A 23953-nucleotide genomic window follows, 5' to 3' on the forward strand; every position below is an offset into this window, starting at 1 on the left:
GCTAGATTTTTGTCATGCAAGCAGATTTATTAAGAAGTACAATTCCATTCTCAGATTCTCTGCCCTGATCACACCAGCATTTATGCAGCTACCGTGTAAAGAGAATTTTATTTTCCACTGGTTCAGAGTCAGAGGTTGCAGTCTTGAAAGGACAAATGTAAGGAAATTCCAACCAGGAAAATAATATACGGCAGAAATAATACGAAAGAGCTTCTGAAAAGCATCATTACCATTACAGGTGCACAGTTTAATAAATTGTGGAGAAAAAATATTCTACAGTGTGCTTTACTTTACAATGTATTCTTATAAATATAAAATACATAATATCAGTGATAGATATGTGAGTTATAAAAAAGCATAGGCAATGCAATCACTTTAACATATGCACTAGATGGCTATATATCATTATATCTCTAATCTTCAGCTGAGAGAGCATTAGACTTGGACTCAGGTGACTTGTGTTTACAGCAAATTGTGGCTGGGGGCAATTCAATTCTATTCAATTCAGCAAGTATCTATTAAATATTTACTAAATTCCTATACTACGTGGAAGGCACTGTGCTAGAGATTCAGAATACAAAGGCAAAAGTGAAATTTTAAAAATATTTATCTTACAGTTCAATGAATTAAAAGAACAAATATAAATCATTTAAAAATAAATTCATTTTGGGGGAGGTGGAATAGAACTATTAACCATGAATTAGGAAAATGTTCATATGTAGAGATGATACTTGAGGTAAACTACTAAGGGAGCCAGGAGTTTCGCTGAAACAGAAGTGAAGAGAGAGCGTATTTCAGTCTTGGGGAGTCAAATGACCAAGGTTCAAATACGATCAATAAAAAAATCAATAAAAACATACCATAAGGAGGCAGCTAGTTGGCTCAGTAGATAACCAGAGATAGGAGGTCTTGGGTACAAATGTGGCCTCAGATACTTGTTAGCTGTGTGACCTTAGGCAAGTCTCTTAATCCACTTTGCATAGTTCTTATTGCTCTTCTACCTTGGAAGCAATACACAGTACTGATTCCAAGATGGAAGGCAAGGATTTTAAGAAATTACCAAATGTGGGACCTTGAGCAAGCTGCTTGGTCAGCATTATCCTCAGTTTCCTCATCCGGAAAACGATGTTTAAAGTACATGGTCTCTGAGTTCCCTTATAGACCTAGATCTTTGAGCCTTGAGAGTTTGCATTTTATTTTAGTGATAATAGAACACTCTTGAAATTTCTTGAAAAGAAGTTTATAACTAATCAGACCTAGGAAAAGACACTGAGGATGTAGCACTATGTACTTATTATATAATTATTAAATATTGAATAGAATATTTAAAATTAAAAAAAGTCTCTCACTTGTTAGTATTCTAAATTTTTATATATTTTAATTCACTTCCTTTTCCCTTTTTTCCTCTATGATTAATGAAGAATTACCACTCAAGTTATTCCGTGAAATAAATGTAATAAAGTAAATAAAGGATCCACTCTGATCTCTGATTCTCACTGAGAAGCAAAATGACTCCACATGGATATGAAATACACCTTACTCCTTTAGAAAACAACACGATTAGAAACAACTTCATGATAACCCAGTCTCAGAAGCAAGTTAATAATAGCTATATTTGCTTTAAATATGTAATATTTAAATGTATGTATTGGTTTTCTCTGCAACTTTTAGATTTAGGCAATAATGCTTAGCAATTGCTTGGACTAAGTTACTTGTGGAGATCTTGACTTGACTTTATTCTTTGGCCAGGTCTAGCACACATTTGAAAATACCTGTCCTATGTTACTTTCCACTTTTCACTCAAAAACTTCTATTTGATGAGTCCATAAGGGATTTGATTTCTCTTCCCTGAAAGATATCTCATCACAGATTTCAGCGGGCAATGTTTTACCTTCGTCTGTCATCTTACATTTCAATAATTGGTAAATACAAAGTATATTTTCATTTATTTTTCATGAAATATTTTTTAAAACATAAGTGAAGTTTTTAGAAAAAATATAATAAATCTTCCATTAAGAAAATGCAAAGCATTTCATTAAAGTGAAAGGCCCATTAAAAAGGATAACCCAAATTATGTAATCAAATGACAATTCAACAATGAATCATTCTGTATAACATATACTTCTTTCCCAAAAGTTATTTTAAAAAATAAAATATATATTATCTCTCACCTGTAATTAATTTAAAGGATTCCCGAAGACCTTTAAAAATAATTTATTTAAAAATCCTCAGAGAAAGGCCACAAAAATGTGCAAATAATGGACATGGAGTCAGATGATTAAAAGAAAAGATTAAAAAAAAGCTTTCAAAGATCTTTAAAAACCCTAGGAGAGACACTCTTATTTCTCTTCTGTAGAGGAGTAAAATAAGGTTATTTATGAAATTTTAAAACTGCTTCTGTGAGCATCTAGGTTCTAGTGAATAGAAAGCCAGCCCTGGAGTCCTGGGTTCAAATCTCACCCCAATACTTCTTAGCTATTTGTCCCTGAGTAAGTCACTTAACCTCCATTGCCTATACCTTATGTTCTTTGACCATAGAATCAATTCATAGTATAGATTCTAAGAAGGAAGGCAAGATTAAAAAAATAATAAAACCACTTCCCCTCAAATCTCTATATACTGTGCCCCCTAACAATCTATTTTCTCACTGAAAGGTTTCAAACTACTCTCTTTATTCACTGATATCTTTTTTTACTAAAGGCTGTGTTTGAACACTGTTTATTGCTAACTATTGCATCTGTCTTAAAGAAAAGGCATAATCCTTGAAGTTGAAGTGAAAAAAAAAAGAGAAGGTCAAATTGGCCAAGTATTTTTACTTTTTGATGAAGTATTAAGAATATTAGATTTGGAATCAGCAATCATGAGTCATTTTGCTTCTAATCCATACTAGCTATGTGGTTGTAGGAAAAATTTGTAACTCTTTTTGAGCCTCAGTTTCTTTATCTGTAAGAGGGTGTTAATAGCATCTATAATATGTACCTTTCGCATTAGTAATTAGCTCAAATGAAATAATGCTGCAAGATGCTTTACAAATTTTAAATTATTTTTATAAATATTACCTAATAACACTCTTCACTAATTGTAAAAATCTTATTGTAGTCCAAGGAAAGATAGAAATTATAAGCTTTATGTGTTAATCTGGAGACTAAATGTATCCAATGGATCAAGCCAATACTAAACTAATACTTTGGTCTTCTCAAAACAAGAGAGTTAATAAGGAGAAAGCTGAGACTCTGTTATGTCAAGAGACTTATAGACGTCTTGAAGTCAAATCTTATTTTGAAAAAATATTGAATAATTAACTCCCTTCACAATAGCAGTTTTAATGTATACTTTTAGAATAGTAAAAATAGATAGCAAAAGCTTTAGGAAATAAACAAAAAGCTGATATTATTGAAAATACAGAGCCCAATAAGGAGGCAGATATATCAAGACAACTCATCAAGATGAACGTTTCTTCCTCAATAAGGTGGAAAAGGTCACTTGACCCCCATTGCCCACCCTTACCATTCTTCCACCAAGGAGTCAATACACAGAAGTTAAGGATTAAAAAAAAAGAAAAGAAAAGAAAAGAAAAAGGTGGAAAAGGACTGAAATAATAAGTATTGTCAGATTGCAGGACAAAAGGTCAGTGGCATTTCTAGAAATATTTCTGGGAACAGATAATTCTTCATAGAGCATTAATAAAAGATACAAACCATTAAGCTTGTTGAATGAAACAAATATTAGTTTACCTTAAGATGAAGCTCCTGAAAGAACTAAGTATAATAGTGGCAACCAAAAAATTTATGTGAATGGCTGACTCATTTGTATCTAATTACAGATATGGAATTTGTGGTAGCATTAAATGTCTAGATCATTGCTAGCAGATTTTATAGAAAGGACCACATACTTACTGTTCAATGCAGATTTTTCATGGCAACAATAGAAAAGATACATTTTATCACTGTTAATTATAAAAGTTTAGTATTTATAATATACTTATAAAGCTATGATAAAGTAGCCAAAATTAGTACTGTGTAGCTAGAATTCACTCCCCAAGGCTCAACCAACACAGCTCACCTTACCCAGCATCCCATTTGCATGCTTATGCTGTGTGAACACTACATAAATGAATGTGCATGGTGGGGAAAGAGGGGGAAAGTAAAGGGGGATAAAAGTTTTGGCGTGGCACCACACCCTCTCTCTAATTCCCTGAACAGGAGGGGAGAGCCTGGCTGAGAGCTGAGTGGGAGAAGCCACACATGTGGTCAGTTAGTTTAGAAAATTAGGCTTTATACTTCCATCTTTTTTATTTTTTTCTACTTCAAATGATTATCAATAAAACTCTATGGAAAATGTGAACTGGAATGACCTCCAGGAATTGATGCAGAGTGAAAGGAGCAGAACCAGAAGAACATTGTGTACAGAGACTGATACACTGTGGTAAAATCGAATGTAATGGACTTCTGTACTGGCAGCAATGTAATGACCCAGGACAATTCTGAGGGATTTATGGAAAAGACGCTACCCACATTCAAAGGAAGGACTGCAGGAGAGGAAACACAGAAGAAAAACAAATGCTTGAACACATGGGTTGAGACGGTCTTGATTTGGGAAGTAAACTCTGAATGACCACCCTAGTACAACTATCAATTATATGGAAATATGTCTTGATAGATGACACATGAAGAAACCAGTGGAAATGCGTGTTGACATCAGGGGGGGTGTTTGAGGGAGGTGAAGGAGAAAGTAACAACATGAATCGTAACCATGGAAAATTTTTCAAAAAAATAAAATTTAAAATGCAAAAACCCCCCAACTCTATGGAAATAAGAAACTGGAGTCATTGATTTAAATTTTACAGTACAGTAGGACCTCATTTTATGCAACTGAGATGTTCAAAGACCCTTCATGTAATCCAGAAACCACACATAATAGCAAGTTCCATTACTTAATAATCATTTCTTATTTGATCATACCTAAGTACTTTATGAGTTTTCTTAGGCTTATCAGAGCTACTACCATCATTACTTCAAGGCCATCATCAATAATTAAATAGTGCTAACAAAGCAAAGAGAAATACTACTCTGACAAGGACATGACTTATAAGGATTTGGATAAAGCCTGTTGTAGGAGTTAATGTTTGGTACAAAACAATGTAAACTCACACTAATGCTTCTTGGAGCAAGAATGAGAGTAAGTGGGCAAACTGCTAGGAGACTTTACAACACTTGGGGAAATGACACAAATTAATGCATAATTATTATTTTTTATTTTATGTATTTTTCTGCCTTTATTTTTTTGCTCATCAATTGTGCAGTCTTAAATTCATGTTGGTTGGGTTAGTATAACATTAGGTCCTAGTGCATACAGAAACTTTTTATCCTTCAAAAAAAGAAAGAATCCCATCTTTCCCAGTTAGGATCCCATCTTCATTCATTTAAACTTTATTTCTTAATGAAAATTGTGCAGTTAGTTGTTTAGAGTCCCACGAAATATGATGCTAAGTGAGTATACATATATATGTTATAGAAAAATTTTAGCACTGTTACCTTAAAAGGAAGGTGTGAAAGAAAGGCTTTTCCTTTCAGGATTCTATTGCTGACAAATAGTAATATAACCCAAAATCAAAGAAAAAATTTTAATTCCACTTTCATATATTGGGAATATGTGTTTTCAAGAATAAAAGTAATCAATATCAATTGGGAAATTTATTTTGTTATTTAAAAACAACTTTAAATGAGTATTTATTCTTCTTTTTAGACTTAGATTTAATACATTAAATCATCAATCATACTTTCATAAGATTATTAAGGTAAATTTATTTAGCATTTGACAAAAGTGGAGTTAATTAAAATGGCACATTAAAGAAAATGGAGTTTTGAAAGAGTGTGAACATCTTAAACTTGTTTTAAGTTAGTGACACATTAAGAGAACACAATTTGAGAGAAATAATTTTTAATCTTAATTTTGTATAGAAAAACTCAGTCTAAATCACAAAATTATCTCTCAATAAATAGCCAATTCTAAATGGAATTTTTAAAATATTAGGCTACCTAAAAATTTTACAAATGCTAATCACAGAAGACCAACTTCTGATGATTATCCTTACAAAGTAATTTAACTTTTCGCCATTAAATGCTATGGGGGAACTATAAGAGGAAAAACAAAATCACCTGGTTACAAAAAGATTATTACCCTTCCTGCTTATCAACAATAATTATTTAAAATTTAGTTGAATAAATAATGACAATAAGCATTTATTCTATATGCCAGATACAGTGCTACACTGTGAGACTATAAAGACGAAAAGAAATCTCTGTTCTGAAGTAGAATAAATTCTATTGGAAAGACTGTTTTAACTTGACATCCTTGCTTGAGCTTCTGATTTTATGTACTCCAACATTATGCTTCATTTGCACTCTGTTCCTGGAATATCAAGGAGTCCTTGTGACTTTCCCATCTTAGAACATCCTTCAGCTTGACAGGTCTCCTCCCACTGATAGGCTCCTCCTGGGGGCTCTATTTTGAGACGTCCAGGAAGCCAAATGTCTTTCCCCTCCTAGCTATATTTGACTTTTTTGCTATAATCATACCCTTAACCAGACCTCCAAGTCAAGTCCCTTTGACCCCTCTCTCCCAGCCTCCATCTTCTACTTTCTATATTCCTTTTATATTTTGTATTTCCTCCCACATTTTAAATTACTTAAGGGTAAAGACCCTTTTTGTCTTATTTGTACTTGGCACAGTGCTGGGATTTAAATTTGTAACAGGTATTCATTGGAATAATAAGTCACAAATTCACTCAGTATATCTTCAGTATATATTATGTTCCCCGCACTGCTTTGGGATGGAGAGAAATATAGTAAAAAGGGAAAGCTTGTGACGTCAAGGAGCTTATAATTTTAAGGGTTTGGGGGAAGGGATCTGAATGACACAAAGAAGGATAATTTGAGCAGAGTGAAGAATCATATACTTATAAATGTTGTAAATTATATATAAAAATGATTTGACTCTTCCCCCAGAGTAAATAGAAAATAGAGACTGCCCCTTGCTCCTTTCAGTATGAGTGATAGGTTAAAAGAAATTTTATTGAATATTTTACATTCCCATTATTTGTCAATACTCTTCAACATTCAACAGAGCCCTCACTTTTAACAAATACTTATTATTAAATAAAATGAACCTACTTATTGATCTTCTCTGATATGTTACATAGTTCAGAACATATATAAAGTGCTCATTGAGAGTCTGAAACTTGTAGTCCTCCACCTCTATCAAAAAATGCAGGCCGATAGTCCTTAGATATGAATGTGAGTTTCCAGTGATAAAAAAGCTGATTACAGACATGAATAATATGAATGACTGGATACAAGTTCAATAATTATCTGCAGGATTGTGATGAGGATCAAAAGAGACAATATTTGTAAAGCACTTAGAACAGTGCCTGAAATATATTAGGTGCATAATATATACTTCCTCTTCTCCTTTAGAGTCTTAACTTTCAATACATAGGGCTAAGGTTTTTGTTTGCAAAAATAGAAGAAAACCTGATTGAAAATTTAAATTCAAAATGAGTTAAACAATTTGGAATTATAATATAAAAGACATATAAACATGCATCAAATAGATCAAAAATACCTTGTTTATATGTTTTATTGATTCCTCATTATTATCACCATACACACAAACCTATTTTGTTGGGATTCTAATTTTCTCTTTAATCTTGGTTTGAGTCCCAGTGGAATAGTGCTATGGTGTGATTATTTAGAAATGTAGTGGAAAAAGGAGATTAAGACTCCCTGCTAATGAGAACAAGAAAAGGAGAGAGAAATGTGCCAATCCACAAAGTGCAACCTGCAAATTGAACTGCCAGGCAACAGGAAATAAATAATGTTTCATCACAAATCTCTTTAGATGCTAGAAAATAAAAGAAACTGAAGAAATACTAAAAATAAATATTGAGTAAGGAACACGCATGAAATGTAGGGAAAGAGTATAAATATATGATGTAACATTTGTATTATAACTTCAAATAACTTTGTGTGTATGTTGAAAAGGAATCTGGGCTCTGATGGTTTTTTGATCATAGAATCAACCATTCTATGGTCAGAAGAGAATATTTAATCCAACTATCTCACTTTACAGATGAGGAAACTGAGTTCACCAGAAGCTAAATGATTTTCCTAGACTTATCCATCTAATATATGGCAAAGCAGGGACTGTAATGCACATCTTATTATTCCAAAATCTAGGATTTTCCTACTTTTACATGCTACTTCTTCCATGAATTACAGTAACATATTGATTCTCCACTTCAATTCAAAAGTTTCATCATAAGTACATTTCATTTCATCTATTAAGTACATTTCATCTATTAAGTACATTTTATGTGCCAGCAATACTTTAGGTATTGGGGGGGGGGAAAGGATAAAAGTGAAATAATCTAATTCTAAAATAGCTTATAATCAATTGTCAGGAAATAAATTAAGGCCAAAAAATACAAAATGTATAAATAAATGAAATGCATCAGGATAGTCCTCTTGTAGAGTTGCACATGAGCCAAGGCTTGAATGAAACCAAGGAATATGAGTCACTCATGATTAGAAAGCATATTTTAGAACTATCTCAGGTTCACTCTCCCAAATTCCTCTTCTTTGGCAGTTTGGGTCCCCAGAAGGTAGCTGACTCTTTCTCCTCTTTTTTGTTCTAAACATAATCCTGAAGGGTTGGAATTTCTGGTATTACTTCTTATAAGCCATTAACTTGGGTAACCAATCAACCCTAATTTGCTTTTATAATTTATTTATAAAGAAGTAATAATAAAGATGGAAGATAGAAAACATGACCCCACCCACCCACTAAAATAAGGAGATGAACTTTCCTTCCTGCATTATCCCTGAAGAGAATAGGATTAAATCCAAAGCTCAAAAGGTTTTAAAGTAGAAAACATGTGGAACAAGTGGTACTTTGTGATTTTTGGCCAAGGAGTTCCTTTCTCCCCTTCATGGAGACTCCAACAAGTTATTTTAGAAAATGAGCCCCTGATCTCTTCCTTCCTTCATGTGGGTTGAGCTGGCTCCAGACTGAGTGTGGTGTCTCAGCTTCTGCTTCCTGGCAAGGACAAGCAGATCACTTAATTTTTATACTGACTCTATACCAGATAATTGCTAGCACTACTGGGGTCTCCAGGTCATTTATTTGAGTTTATCAAATTTTGACATGGTGGGGACATACACACTGATGATGGTGGCATGGCACTTTCTTATAACTGGTGCTAGCATTGTCATGAGCCTATTCTTGGCTCTTTTTGAGAGCTCTGCAAGCTTACTGACTAGATTGGATTGGATGGATTGGATTGGATAAAACCTATGCCCCTAATTATTCTGGTTACTTGAGAAAACAAAACAAAACAAAACATGTGTACAGCTCTGACTTTGTAAATTGACCTCTACACGTCAGTCATGTTTCAACCCAGGATTAGTATTTGGATGAGGTACCTATTGAGTTCTTTTATAGCAAGAACCATTTGTGTTTCATTCTACTAGATTTATTGTTGTTTATCAGCATATCAGTGTATCAATGATGACTGTAATTATCTTCACCAAAGTTTTTGTACACTGTATATGTGTGTATGTTTTAACTGTAGGGTGGGATTCCTGCCTGCCATGGTAAGAAATCTGAGATTAGGTGAAGGAGATAATTTATAAGTCACTTCTTTCAAGCCCCTTCCTCATGCTAAGTGGTAAATAGTTTGGTCCTTAAAAAAGGCTGCTCAGATATCCTGAGCACTGCCAAATTCCACGGCTTCTTTAGTATGGTAAGAAGACAACCTTTATACCCTGAGCTATCTGACTGCAAGGTTGTGAGTGTAGGTCCCAGTATATTTGCTTTGTCACTAACCCATTGTCACCGGACTTTGAGGTAGGTGAAAATAACATAAAATAGTAAAATAATAAATATCAAAATAATGAAATAGTAAAACAATTGGCTTTTAAAAGAATAATATAGTAAAATATAAATTGGCTTTTGACTCTCATAGTAATTGGATTTAAATGAGTCAGAGCTGTACAAAGCTTCTCTCTCTCCCTCTCTTTCTCTTTCTCTCTCTCTCTCTCTCTCTCTCTCTCTCTCTCTCTCTCTCTCTCTCTCTCTCTCTATCTATCTCTCTCCTGGGTCATCCAAGATCACTATCAAGACAAAAAGTCAAGATGAATGACAATGACTCAGGATTCCATGGATGACCTTAGTGTCTCTGATGTCTGACCAAACTGTAAGCACTCCAGAATGACTGCTTCCTCTGCCTTCATGACTGATTAGAACAAATTCAGCCCTGGGGAGAGTCTTCACATTCTTAGGGTGGATAGCCCGTAAGTCACCAACAGGTTTGTGGACCATCAGTTACCCTCAAACTGGGCTAACCTGTCTACTGAGGCAGTTTTACTAAGATGTGGCTGCTGCACATGTCATACCTTCTTGGAACCACAAATGAGAGTTGGGTGGCAGGTAGATAACTAGACATTCTATTCTGTCATTATAATATATAAAGAATGCCTGAAGAAGTAATGGAAGAAAAGGAGTATGAGGAGGTATAAATATCTACCATGCCTTAAACATGAAATGATGCCCTTTTGAGATGACCAAAAAAAAAACAAAAACATTTAGAAGCAACTGCCTAAGAGATAGGATAAGTAAACAAAGACTATAAACATAGATAAATTATTTATATAGAGAGATAATCAACTTGTCACCAAAGGAAATCGCCAAAGGAGTTTTTCCCTACAAACTATCAGCTCTGAGTACCACTTTACCTCCATCAGATCAGCTAATCTGCCAAAAAGGAAACACTAAATGTTGGAAGGGATGTGGGAAATTGGGACAATGATTTACTATTAGAGGAACTGGGAACTGATATAACCATTTTGGTAAGTTGTATGGAACAACACCCAAGAGACCTTAAATCTATGCATACCCTTTGGCCCAGGAATACCACTACTAGGTTTTTATCCTAAAGATATCAGAGATAGGGGGAAAGGACCTACATGTACAAAAATATTTACTTTTTGTGTGTGAGACTTTATTTTTCATATACTATATTAATTCTTATATCAGGCAGATATCTAGAGAAGAAATGTCCTAAATCAGTGATGGGCAAACTTTTTAAAGAGGGGGCCAAAGGAAAGGAAATGCTCATCTGTCAGTCTGTTTCTAAGGCAACTTTTTCAAAGTTTCATTGCAGTGTATTCGACAGATTAGAAAAATGTCCTCTGGCCTAATAGAACATTTTAGGGGACTACATCTGGCCCTAGTTTGTCCCATTGCTGTCCTAAATTAATTCTTGTATATTAGGGAGAATTACTGTATATTCCTATGTCTGGGATCTTGATCAGAGATATCATCCAGTCTGCTACTGTTTTGCATTTTCTTTGTTCTTAGGAACACCAAGGAATGTCTTTTAATTAAACAGAATTTGGCTAATAAGGAAAGAGGACAAGGGGGGACTTCAGGTGAGACACTCCATCAGTCTGAAATCAAAATGCCTTAAGCCAGTTAAAGGCAAGATAATATGAAAAATGTTCCTTTGAAACAAGTGAGAGAGCTTTTGGGGGATGATTGACTGAGCAAATATTGGCCCACTCCTTTTAAATCCAGTATTGGTAAAATGTGATTTCTTTTTGCAACGAACAGTTTTGTTTAAACTACTTTGTTGAGACTTAAATGTCCATTAATGTTTATAAATGCAGATCTACTTTAGTCTAGAAACTAAATTATACTATAGGTTCATTAACAATAAAGTGAGTTCTCTTAATGGGTTATAATTTTACTGAATCAGAAGTAAGTATAAATAATAATGATAATGAAATATATACTGCTTGTTATCATTTCCTTAATGAAATCTAATTCTTATTTCTTTGATGGAATTTAACTTCTTATTACAAGCTAACTTAATACAGGATTTTAAAGGTGATAAACTAAATCTGTGTAATATTTGAAAATTTGGTAATATCTTTTCTTTCATATTTTAGATTATTAACTACATTTTATGATAAAACAAAATATAGTAAACTATTATAAAGATATAATGTTAAAAAGAAACTTCTCATCACATGGTCATTGTTAAATTATAACTAACTTTTAAAAGAGATGAATACATCTCTATATAGAAGAGTTGTGCTGTTATCAGGTCTGTCGATAATGCATTATGGTATTCTGTAGCATTCTGATTCCAAATTCTAATTTCAAAGCATTAAATTTTATTCAGATGTTATTTGCCTATTTGAGGAAGTGATAAACTAATCTGATAAATTTACTGTACCAATTGAATATTTTAATGAATAAAATCAAAGAAATCCATTTAAATCTCCTTTTTAGCTTGGGATCCATAAAAGCAAGTAAAATTCTTAAACCCTTTTTTTCCATTATTACTGCTCCTTCATTAGAGAGAGAGTATCATTGAGAAAAGGTAGTTAAGAATTTATTTTATAGAACTGTTTTAATTGAGAATTATAAACTTGTTTTCTCTATATTATGTCATCACTACAGTATTGTAAGTTATCTCTATATTCTCTATATTCTATTAAAATATTATTAGATATGCTTGTTAAGATGTTAAAAGAGATTTAGAAATGCTTTCTTATTCAATTATTGTCACCTTACTAAGCACAAGTTTCCTGTTTTAAAATGTGGGATATAAAGTATCTTAAAAAATTTCCCTTATACTTTAATATTTGACAGCAGTTGCTAAGTTTTAAAAAAGGCATAACAAATTTCTCTCAGATCTTTATTAGGCCTACTTATCAGATCTTATTAGGCCTTCTGGCAGTATTTAAACTCTTTACTTGTCATACTAAAAAAACTGGATTTTTCTCCATGCAAAAATAAGGAATTTTATGAGTTAAATCTTATATGATGAAAAATATTTATTTTAAATCATTTGGAAAATCATGTTATTTTTTTTGTTAACTGAAATTTAGTAGAGCTACATTTTTAAATCACTATTCATACTGAAAAACTAGTTTGTAATTAGTCTTATGACGATCAGTAGTATATCCTGATTGATATTAAGAAGATGATTTTGCTTTAGAGGAAAAGGTTTGGGATTTTTAACATGCTTCTATTCTGTATTTTTTTTTCTTTTAGATTTAAGAGGCTGATACTCCATCAATGTCATCACTGTTTCCTTAAAGGGAACTGCCATGTGCTCCTGCAATCTGAGAACTGTCTCTGGGATATAGAAACAACCTTGGGAAGGTGAAGGTGGAATTTCCTTGGCCAACGGGGATGTTTGAATCCTGAGTCTGGCTTTGACATGCTTAAAACAGAAGTGAGACTGTGTGTGGAACTTGGCTGTGGCTCTTCCCTGAGGCCAAAGAAGGTAGTCTGGGACAGAAAGGTCTTTTTTGATGCTCTATTCATTTTGTTTCTGCCTTTTCCTGTCATAGCAAATTTCTATTAATCAAGGCATTTGATTAGTGATAAATGAGAACACTATATTAAATCTTTATCTTTAAAAGCTAAAATATCTAAACTATTTCTGTATCATGTCAAAGCTTACTCAACCTTTTATGTAAAATTTTGATATGCCTCCAGACACAATCAAATAGGTAAGTATTGGCCTTGTTATCTGTTATTAATTAGTTAAAATGCTTCAAATATCTCAGACTGGGACAATTAGGCAATAATCTGGGAACGTCTAAACCAGGATATAATTTCATTGTTTCACAAGATTATATCACCAATTTTTTTTGTTTTGAGTTAGAAGATATGTGCAATGACTTATCTTAAAGAAAAATGATTATGTTATGTCTTTTGTTATTTCTAAGTGACATTTTGACTACTTATATGTTATAAAGATACTACTTGTGTATAGGATATATTCTCTACTGCAAGCAGATTACACAAAAGTATGGAGAAGATCTAAGAACATATTCTATGTCAGGGTAATATTTAGGTTATTTGAGCATAATTAGAAATTGATTATGTTTTACTAGAGATAACATGTTTCATAAAATGTAACATATTTTGTCTAGCTTTATTTTTAGAAAAAACTTTTCCATGGTTTCATGATACATGTTCTTGCTCTCTCTCCCCTCAGCCCCTCAACCCCCATAGCCGATGTGCATTTCCACTGATTTCTTCATGTGTCATCAATCAAGACCTATTTCCATATAACTGATAATTGTTCTAGGGTGGTCATTAAGAATCTACATGCAAATTGTGTCCTCATCAACCCATGTGTTCAAGCAGTTGTTTTTCTTTTGTGTTTCCATTCCTGTAGTTCTTTCTCTGAATGTGGGTATCATTCTTTTCCATGAATCCCTCAGAATTGTCCTGGGTCATTGCATTACTGCTAGTACAGAAGTCCAATACATTCAATTTTACCACAATGTATCAGTCTCTGTGTACAATGTTCTTCTGGTTCTGCTCCTTTCACTCTGCATCAATTCCTGGAGGTCTTTCCAGTTCACATGGAAATCATCCAGTTTATTATTCCTTTGAGCACAATAGTATTCCATCACCAGCATATACCACAATTTGTTCAGCCATTCTCCAATTGACGGGCATGCCTTTGTTTTCCAGTTTTTTGCCACCATAAAAAGGGCGACTATAAATATTTATGTTCAATTCTTTTTGTCTATGATCTCTTTGGGGTACAAACCCAGCAATGCTATGGCTGGATCGAAGGGCAGGCATTCTTTTAGTGCTCTTTTGGCAGAGTTCCAAATTGCCATCCAGAACAACTCCACCAGCAGTGCATTAATGTCCCAATTTCGCCATATCCCCTCCAACATTCATTACTCTACCCTTCTATGATTTTAGCCAATGTGCTAGGTGTGAGGTGATATCTCAGAGTTGTTTTGATTTGCATTTCTCTAATCATTAGAGATTTAGAATACTTTCTCCTGTGCTTATTGATAGTTCTGATTTCTTTATCTGAAAATTGCCTATTCATGTCCCTTGCCCATTTATCAATGGCTTAATTTGTTGTACAATTGATTTAGCTCCTTGTATCTTTGAGTAATTAGACCTTTATCTGAGTTTTTTGTCATAGAGATTTTTTTCCCAGTTTGTTGTTCCCTTCTGATTTTAGTTGTATTGTTTTTGTTTGTACAAAATTTTTTTTTAATTTAATATAATCGAAATTATTCATTTTACATTTTGTAATTTTTTCTAACTCTTACTTGGTTTTAAAATCTTTCCTTTCCCGGAGATCTGACAAGTATACTATTCTGTGTTCACCTAATTTACTTATAGTTTCCTTCTTTATATTCAAGTCATTCACTCATTCTTAATTTATCATGGTGTAGGTTATGAAATATTGATCTAAACTTAATCTCTCCCATATTGTTTTCCAGTTTTCCCAGCAGTTTTTGTCAAATAGTGGATTTTTGTCCCAAATGTTGGGCTCTTTGGGTTTATCATACACTGTCTTGCTGATGTCACTTACCCCAAGTCTATTATACTGATCCTCCCTTCTGTCTCTTAGCCAGTACCATATCATTTTGATGACCACTGCTTTACAGTATAGTTTAATATCTGGTACTGCTAGGCCACCTACCTTTACATTTTTTTCATTATTTCCCTTGATATTCTTGATCTTTTGTTCTTCCAAATGAACTTTGTTATAGTTTTTTTCTAATTCTGTAAAAAATGTTTCCTGGTAGTTTGATAGGTATGGTACTAAATAAGTAAATTAATTTGCATATAATGGTCATATTTATTATGTTAGTTCATCCTATCCATGAGCAATCAATGTTTTTTCAATTGTTTAGATCTAGTTTTCATTGTTTGGAAAGTGTTTTGAAGTTGTGTTCCTTAATTCCTGTGTTTGTCTTGGTTGATAGATTCCTAAGTATTTTATATTGTCTGGGGTGATTTTAAATGGTGTTTCTCTTTCTAACTTTTGCTGCTGTGATGTGTTGGAAATTACACAGAAATGTTGATGATTCATGTGCATTTATTTTGTATCCTGCAACTTTGCTAAAATTATTGATTATTTCTACTAGCTTTTTAGTTGAGTCTCTAGAATTTTTTAAGTAGACCATCATATCATCTGCAAAGAGTGATAACTTGGTCTCCTCATTGCCTTTTTAATACCTTCAATTTCTCTTTCTTCTCTAATTGCTACTTCTACTGTTTCTAGTAGTATGTTAAATAATAGAGGTGATAATGGAAATCCTTGTTTCATGCCTGATATTATTGGGAAGGCTTCTAATTTTTATTCCCATGATGCTTATTGATGATTTTAGATATATACTGTTTATTATTTCTAGGAATGGTCCTTCTATTCCCATACTTTCTAGTGTTTTCAATAGGAATGAGTGTTGTATTTTGTCAAAGGTTTTTTCAGCATCTATTAAGATAATTATGTGGTTTTTGTTTGTTAGCTTGTTGATATGGTCAATTATTTGGATGTCTTTCCTAATATTGAACCATCCTTGCATTCCTGGCGTAAATCTCACCTAATCAAAATGAATAACCCTCATGATCACTTGCTGGAGCCTTTTTGCTAGTATTCTATTTAAGATTTTTGTATCTATATTCATTAGGGAGATTGGTCTGTAGTTTTTTTTTTTCTCTGTTTTTGATCTACCTGGCTTTGGAATCAGTACCATATTCATGTCATAAAAGGAGTTTGGTAGGACTTCTTCTTTGCTTAATGCCTGGACCAGATTATTCTTTATTGCTTAATGTGCCCTGAGGCTAAAACCTCAAGAGGAAAAAAAAAGGAAACCAACAAAAAAAGAAGTGGGGGGAGGACAAGATGGAGTGTTTTCACTGAGCTGTCCAGCAGTACAGTCCCCTGCTCTGTCTTGCTGTTAGACCTGATTTTCTTTCCTCTTGAAGCCCTTTTTTCTCTATCTTGATGTGAAAAAGCCAGGTTGTCTGAGGTTTGGCTCCATCTTAGCCACCATTTTCCTAGCATTTTTGCTGTGTTTCTCTGGCTTTCTCCTCCAGCCACCTCCCAGGTGCCTGTGTTCATCTCCTGAGTCTGGCACCAGCAAGGCCCTGTCTCCAGGCCCGGAGATTGCAGGGGCCTCAGGAGACTCTGCACAGCACTTGCGGGAAGGGTCCTGGGATTCCCCTCCTATGTCCTCAGACTTGACAGTTCAAGAATTCAAGCCTTTTTCTTGGCTTACCTCTTTAGATGTCCAATAGTAGGATTCCCTCTGCTCTGTGCTGTTGTTAGATTTGGTCTTCTTTCTTCTCGAAGTGCATTATTTTCTATCTCGGTGTGGAAAGGGTGTGGAGGTTTTAAGATTTGCTCATCTAAGCTGCCATCTTCCCAGAATTCCATTAATGTGATAGAAGAGAGAAACATATCTTGGGTGAATTTACATATGTTATGATAATGGTTAGGCACAGAAGCCACATATTTTCATGGAGTCTTGTTATTTTAAGCTTTTACAGGAGAATAAATTCCTTTTTAGAATCTCATCTTCCTGATTGGGAGGGGTTAAGAATTAAAACTGGAGAAGATTAAAATAAATAATAACATAATAAATAATGAAAATGAGATCATAATCAAAGTGAAAGTTTTTAGAGAAAGTAGAAAAGATCAGTTGATTATGTATGGGTATTTATCTGTGTCAGATCTGTTTCTAATTGTTTCCAAGGCATCAAATATTCTAATGCCAACCTTGAAAAGATGAAATTGTATTCATTGTTTTTGTGCCACTTATTGCAAAATTAAGTCATCTCATATAAACTTTTAGTAGTGTCTGTAACTAGGATGGTAGAAAATTTAGCTCCAGTTGTTAATCAAATGTGACAAGACAAGGAGGAAGTTAACTGTAGAGTTCCTGTTATAAACCCTAAAATATTAAATACTTGGCTTTACTGAATTTTGATTAGTGATAAAGATAAAAATCATATAGAATCTGATATGGGTTCTTATGCCATGAACAGAATGATTAGATATTATTTAGTCTCTTTTAAAGGAATGGATAATAAGTCTCTTCCTAGAGTCTCTGCATGAACATATTAGGATAAATAAAATGCATTGAATTTGCACTAGAACTTATAACTATTAGGTAACTTGCTTTGAACATTTGATTTTGTTAATCAGTGATCTATATGAACTCTCAAAAGCCTATAAAAACCACTGTGAACATCCAAAAGATGTCTCTTCCACAGCCTGCACATGATGAGACTTCCAGCTTCAATTTCTACAATTAAAGTTGGATCTTCAACTCAGAATTATGGCCTAGATTTTCTTTTTTATTACAAGCTATAAAAAATTAGGTATGTATCATTTTTAAAGAAAAGCTAGCTCTAATGGTTAAATCCTCATAGATATTTTTTAAAACTTCCTTTCAATTTGTTATCATCAGTTTTCCAAAGCAGGTGTCTGGTCAAGCAGAAATAAAGAACAGCAAAAGTATGGGAAATGTAAATTCCTTAGTGTAGAGGTTCATAATTGGATATCCACCCTACTTATGAATTCAAATCCGTAGGTTTGAGTTAGCTCTTACCATTTAACATAACTACTGACAATGAAAAATCTTAGTAACTGTATTAAGATCTTTTTTAAAGCAATTTTAAACAAAGATGTTATCAGTAACAAGGACTAGGAGAAGGTGGATCTTCCAGAGGAGCTACTCTGAGGGCCAGGCTGACTTTGTACAGCCAAAGACTAAGAGAACAATAGCAGGTCACCCCAGATAGCAGATTGGTGCATCTCATGAGACTTTGAGTCCTTGGACATAATCTAGACAGTGCCAAAAGGGGGAGCGCCCCCTTAAAAGTAACCTGCCACTCTATCAATTTTTTATATCATGTTTAGAAACACCAAAATATCATAGATAGGTCCTCCATGTAATGTAGAGTCGCCATATTTGGGGTGTTTCATGGGGGAAACTGGAGCCTAGTTTCCCCAAGAAGCAGAGGTGGGATTGTGAGAATTACTTTTCAATATATTACACTAATTCTCATATCAGACAGGGCTCTAGAGTAGATCATCTTCTGTATATTAGGGAGAATTGCTGTGTATTCCTATATCTGAGATCTGGGTCAGAGATGAGCTGCTTTTTGTATTTTCTTTGTCCTTAAGAATCCCAATTAATGTCTTCCTTTTAATTCCTTTAAGAGTGAAGGGGACATGGGTTCTCTTTCTGTGTATGTGTTTCCCATGATTTTGCTATGGGGAGGGAGTAGATGGTTTGATAGACCACCTCTTAATTAGCTATTCACTAATTAAAGATGTCTTGGAATATTCAAGGAAGGGCTGAAAATGAGCTTTAAAAAATCCATTTACTAAGCTGCCTGGCACAGCTTGGTTGTTGTTAGTCATGAGAGACAAGCATGGAAACCAATATCTCTATCAGTTATGATGCAGGTCTAACCAATAAATGTATATAATCAATAAATTGATATTCTTATCTCACAATCAGTCTGTCCTGATAATTTTAGTCATTATATGTAGTGGTAAAGAACTAGAAACTGAAGGGATGTCCAGTAATTGGGGAATGATTGAGCAAGTTGTGCTATAGCCATAAGAAATGACAAATAAGATGATCACAAAAAACCTGCAAAGGCTTTCTGATATATTACAAACTGAATCAGTAGAAAGTTTTACATAGTAAAAGCAATACAATATGATGGGCAAATGTAAATGACTGCTATTATTAGCAATAAAAAGATTCAGAACAACTCTAAGGGACTCATGGTGAAAAAGGCTATTGTGACTTTCAAAATTAGTATCCAATAGACTATGTATTATATTTAAAAATATTTACCAATCATAACTAACATAAATATGCTAGAGTAAAAAAGTCTGCTTTCCCAGCTGCATATGAACTTATAAACAACATGTGAAGATGCAAACATGGGAGAAGGGAAAGCATTCTGGGTAATGAAAAAAGAATTCTGGGAGGTGAAGTCCAAAGGTTCAAAAATTTCTAAGTATACACTATCTACTGTCATAGAAGGAATTGACAGTCTAAAGGCAGATTAAAGTATACCATTCTTCATTTTATTTCCTTGATGAATTTTTCTCTGCTGAAAGTCATACATGCTTTTTGTCACATCATGATGACATGTATAAGATGAATAAGTAAAGATGTATTGTATGATAGCACATGTACATCCTGTATTATACCTATTATCTTGGGGAGGCTGGAGAAGTGCAAGAGAGAGAAACAACATGGATTGTGAAATGTCAGAAAATGATTATTAAAAATTATATGAACAGATAATCTGGGGAAAAATTAAAATTAAATAAAAAAGAATGTATATGCTTCCTTTAAGACAGAGACTCTTCAGTTTTTTCTTTGTATCATCAGGATTTTAGCATCATGCTTTGTACATAATAAGCACATGATAAATGTGTGGTTTTTTTGGGGGGAGAGGTATATAATGAAGATTGGAATGATGACCAATATAACTCTCACCATATTTCAATACATCAGGAATTTGTGATTCAATCACCCTAGAAACTACCTCCACAGATTCGGTTCACAACCTATCCATAACTTATAGTTAAAAGTAGATCAGAGCAAGAAAAGGCAGAGAGCCTCATGGCTGGTCACACACTTTGTTCTCTAGCTTACCTGAGCTTGCTGCTGACCTTGGGTCTCTGTTCACTCCCACTGCTTGGCCAGAAAAAAATGGGAATGCTTCCTTGATCCATAATTTATAGCCAATGGCTTTCCTTTTTCTGGGTCTTGCTGATTGGATAGACTTGACCTCATTCTGGGTCAGAAGTCCGTCTTCTGGGCACCGGAAGTCATAGGGAGCTGAACCAAAATCCAATTCACTAGAGAAGAGGTTTTTTTAAATTCAATATGAAACTTTCCTTTTAACATACCAAGATTGATCTTAGGGTACAAAGGAAAAAGGAATGCAAACTGGTGTTAACTTCTCACAACATAAGCTGGAAGGAACTCACATCCAGAAAATTGGAATCAATAAATATTTTTGAATTAAGATTTTGATGTAATCTCTGGCTTGGAAAGACACATTTTGTGACTATGGATAAGCATTAATTATTCCTCCTAAGTTCAGTAAGATATGCTTCATATATAAGTATATTAACTTTCTACTAATTATATTGTTTGATTCATTATATTGCCTCAAATTCCATACAAGGGAGGTTAATTACAATGCTGAGTTATTTTATTCATGTGTTAAGCACTAAAATGAAGAATTACCAAAAATTAATAAAGAAGATGCTGTTAAAACATGGAACTTTGTGATAGGTAATGAAATTAAGCAAGGTAATTGGGAAAATATTCTAATGAAAATGGAATAATTGACTTGCATTATTAGACATATCATATCATCTTTCTGAATTAATCTTTTAATATAATATATTATCCCATTAGCTGTTCCAAATTCTTATGTTTTCTGTCTCAGTTTTATATTATATTTTTCCAAGTGTGAAAAGGATACTCTAAATCTTAATTGTGCTTAAAAATAATCTACATTACCTATAAATGACATATCAAAAAGAGGTTCCTAAATGTTTATTATCCAGGGAGATCTGCATTCTACTAGGGCCTTGAAGTTGAATTCTTCTGTTCAAGCATTGTTTGAGCTATAATTTCTCTCCAACCATATCAGATTCAATGGGCATCTGAAAAAAGATATATTCATTATTGTGAAATATTTCATCAGATATTAATAGCAAGCATTTACGTAGCTCTTTAAAGTTTGCAAAGTATTGTATACATATTATAACATTTGATTCTCACAATCCTGTGAATTAGGTACTATTATTATCTACATTTTTACTGATGAAACTGAAGGTCAGAGGCTAAATGATTTGCTTAGGGATATGCAACTAGAAAGTATTTGATAATCAGGTCTTCTTGAATCTAACACTGAATTCTATGCCACCTATCTGCCTGATCTATTTGACAAGAATCTTCCAATTACAACTCACCATAACTTGGAGTAAATCTTGGGGCCTCAAAGCAGAGAATATTATGCCAAATTTTGCTATGATAGAAAAGTGTTATCTGAGCACAGTAATGGAATGTGTTCCTATGACTTTAGGATTAGCCTAGCTAAGTATTAAAAGGCTTGTTACAGGGTAACGCAAGTCATGATCAAAATTACTCAAGTTAAAAAAAAATCTTCTAATGCTCAAGGGGTATATGATTTGCAGAATTGAGGAAGGGGCCCACAGCACTGAAGTCACAGACTCTGGGTTTTGGTTCTATTAATAACCACAGATAGAGTCTGACGTCTTAAAGAACAAAGGAAAGAAATAAATCATTCCATCATTGGAATGTCATGATCTTATTACATTATCTCAAAGTGAATGAAAACAATTTTAGTATCTCAAATACTTTGTTTCTTTTTTACTTTATTTCCCATCCTCCTTTGTTATCCTCCTATTTTTAGCTCATTACTCAGAGCAACTTATGCTAAGGTTGGACTAAAGAAGTCATTAGTTCAAACATAGACTCCAATACATTTTAGTAATATGACAATGAGTTAATGAATATACCTTTCTAGGTCTCTATTTCTTCATACAGAAAATGATTAATATAAATTTGATGCCTTCTCGAGTTCCTCTCATTTCTAAATCTATGATGCTAAAACATTTTTGTTTGCTCACTGGATTTAATTTTCTGTTTCACCTCCTAAGCCTAAATGCCCCCAAAGTTCTGTCCTAGGTATTTTTCTTCATAGAACATATCTTCATTATGATATATTATCATGGGGACATACTTTCATTGATTTAAGGATGGAAGGGATCTCCTAAATCTTTTCTCACAACTTCCTTATTTCTATTTATAACATTATCATCCTCACATTTTACAGTCATACAGGCTCAAAATCTTTGAGTTATTCATTATTCAAATCTCTCTCTTTCTTTCACATGCACACACAGGTCCATCAAATCCAAACTTTTACCAAATTATATAAGGTCACTGTCCCAATATTTTGAACATTCACCCTTTCCTCTCTTTGGCAGTTATTATTTCTTTTAAATTGGTCTACTTATAAAGCCACCCTAACTTGTTTCCCAGTTACATCTTTCTCTTTTCCATTCCATTCTTCATAAAGGAGTTAAGATAATGTTTTTGGAGAATAGATTTTCAAAACCACCAATGTCTCCTTGTGTATAGGATGAAACATTTAGGATATTTAAGATCTTTTTATAAGTTTATTCCTACGTGTTTCTCCCCTTATTTACTTTTTCCTGCTTTACAAAATCTACATGCTAAACGCATTGGAGTTCTGGCTCTTACTTAAACCTATAATTCTGATCTCTGAGTATCAACAGTCTCTTCTTTTCTCCTGCTGAAATCCTTCTCTTCTTTCAGGTTAGCCTCAGCATCCATATCCTCTATGAAGTCTCTCCTAATCACCTATATTGAAATACTCTAGCATTTTCCCTCTCACTTTGTCTGGATTTCTACATTAGACCATCACCCTTTGCCTATTATTGTGAATAAAAGTATAAAGATGATATTTATTAAATATTTGTCATGTTCAGTGCACTGAGGATATAAATGAAAAGGCAAGACAGCCCCTATGCTCAAGGGAGACAACATATATAGGGCATTTCAGATTCAGAGCTAATAGAAAGATCCTTTGTTTCTTCCTGAGAGTACATCAGCAAGGTTGATGAAAGATAAATCTTCTTTAATGGTATATCAAATGAGATGACATATTTAAAGCACTTCCCAAACCCTAAAGTGCTGTATAAATACTAGCTATTATTAGTCATGATAATTATTTTCACTGATGGAGACATAAATTTCTGATTTTGAACTATTTGACAATGCCAAGATCTTGAATAAAGAGGATTCTTCCCCACTCCCTTCCCCACACACATACATCTTCAGTAACTGTATCTACTAAGGAAGCAGGGATTATAGCATCTGCAGAAGGATTTCCCAAGATGCAACTCCAAAAGTTGTTTTCTCAATCAAGATTACAGGGGCAACCCTGGAAGAAGAGATAGTGGTTTTGAGGGGCTAAGAGAGAGATTTGGTACTATTGTTCTCAGAGT

This window comes from Gracilinanus agilis, chromosome 6, assembly GCF_016433145.1.
Source record: "Gracilinanus agilis isolate LMUSP501 chromosome 6, AgileGrace, whole genome shotgun sequence".
NCBI lineage: Eukaryota > Metazoa > Chordata > Mammalia > Didelphimorphia > Didelphidae > Gracilinanus > Gracilinanus agilis.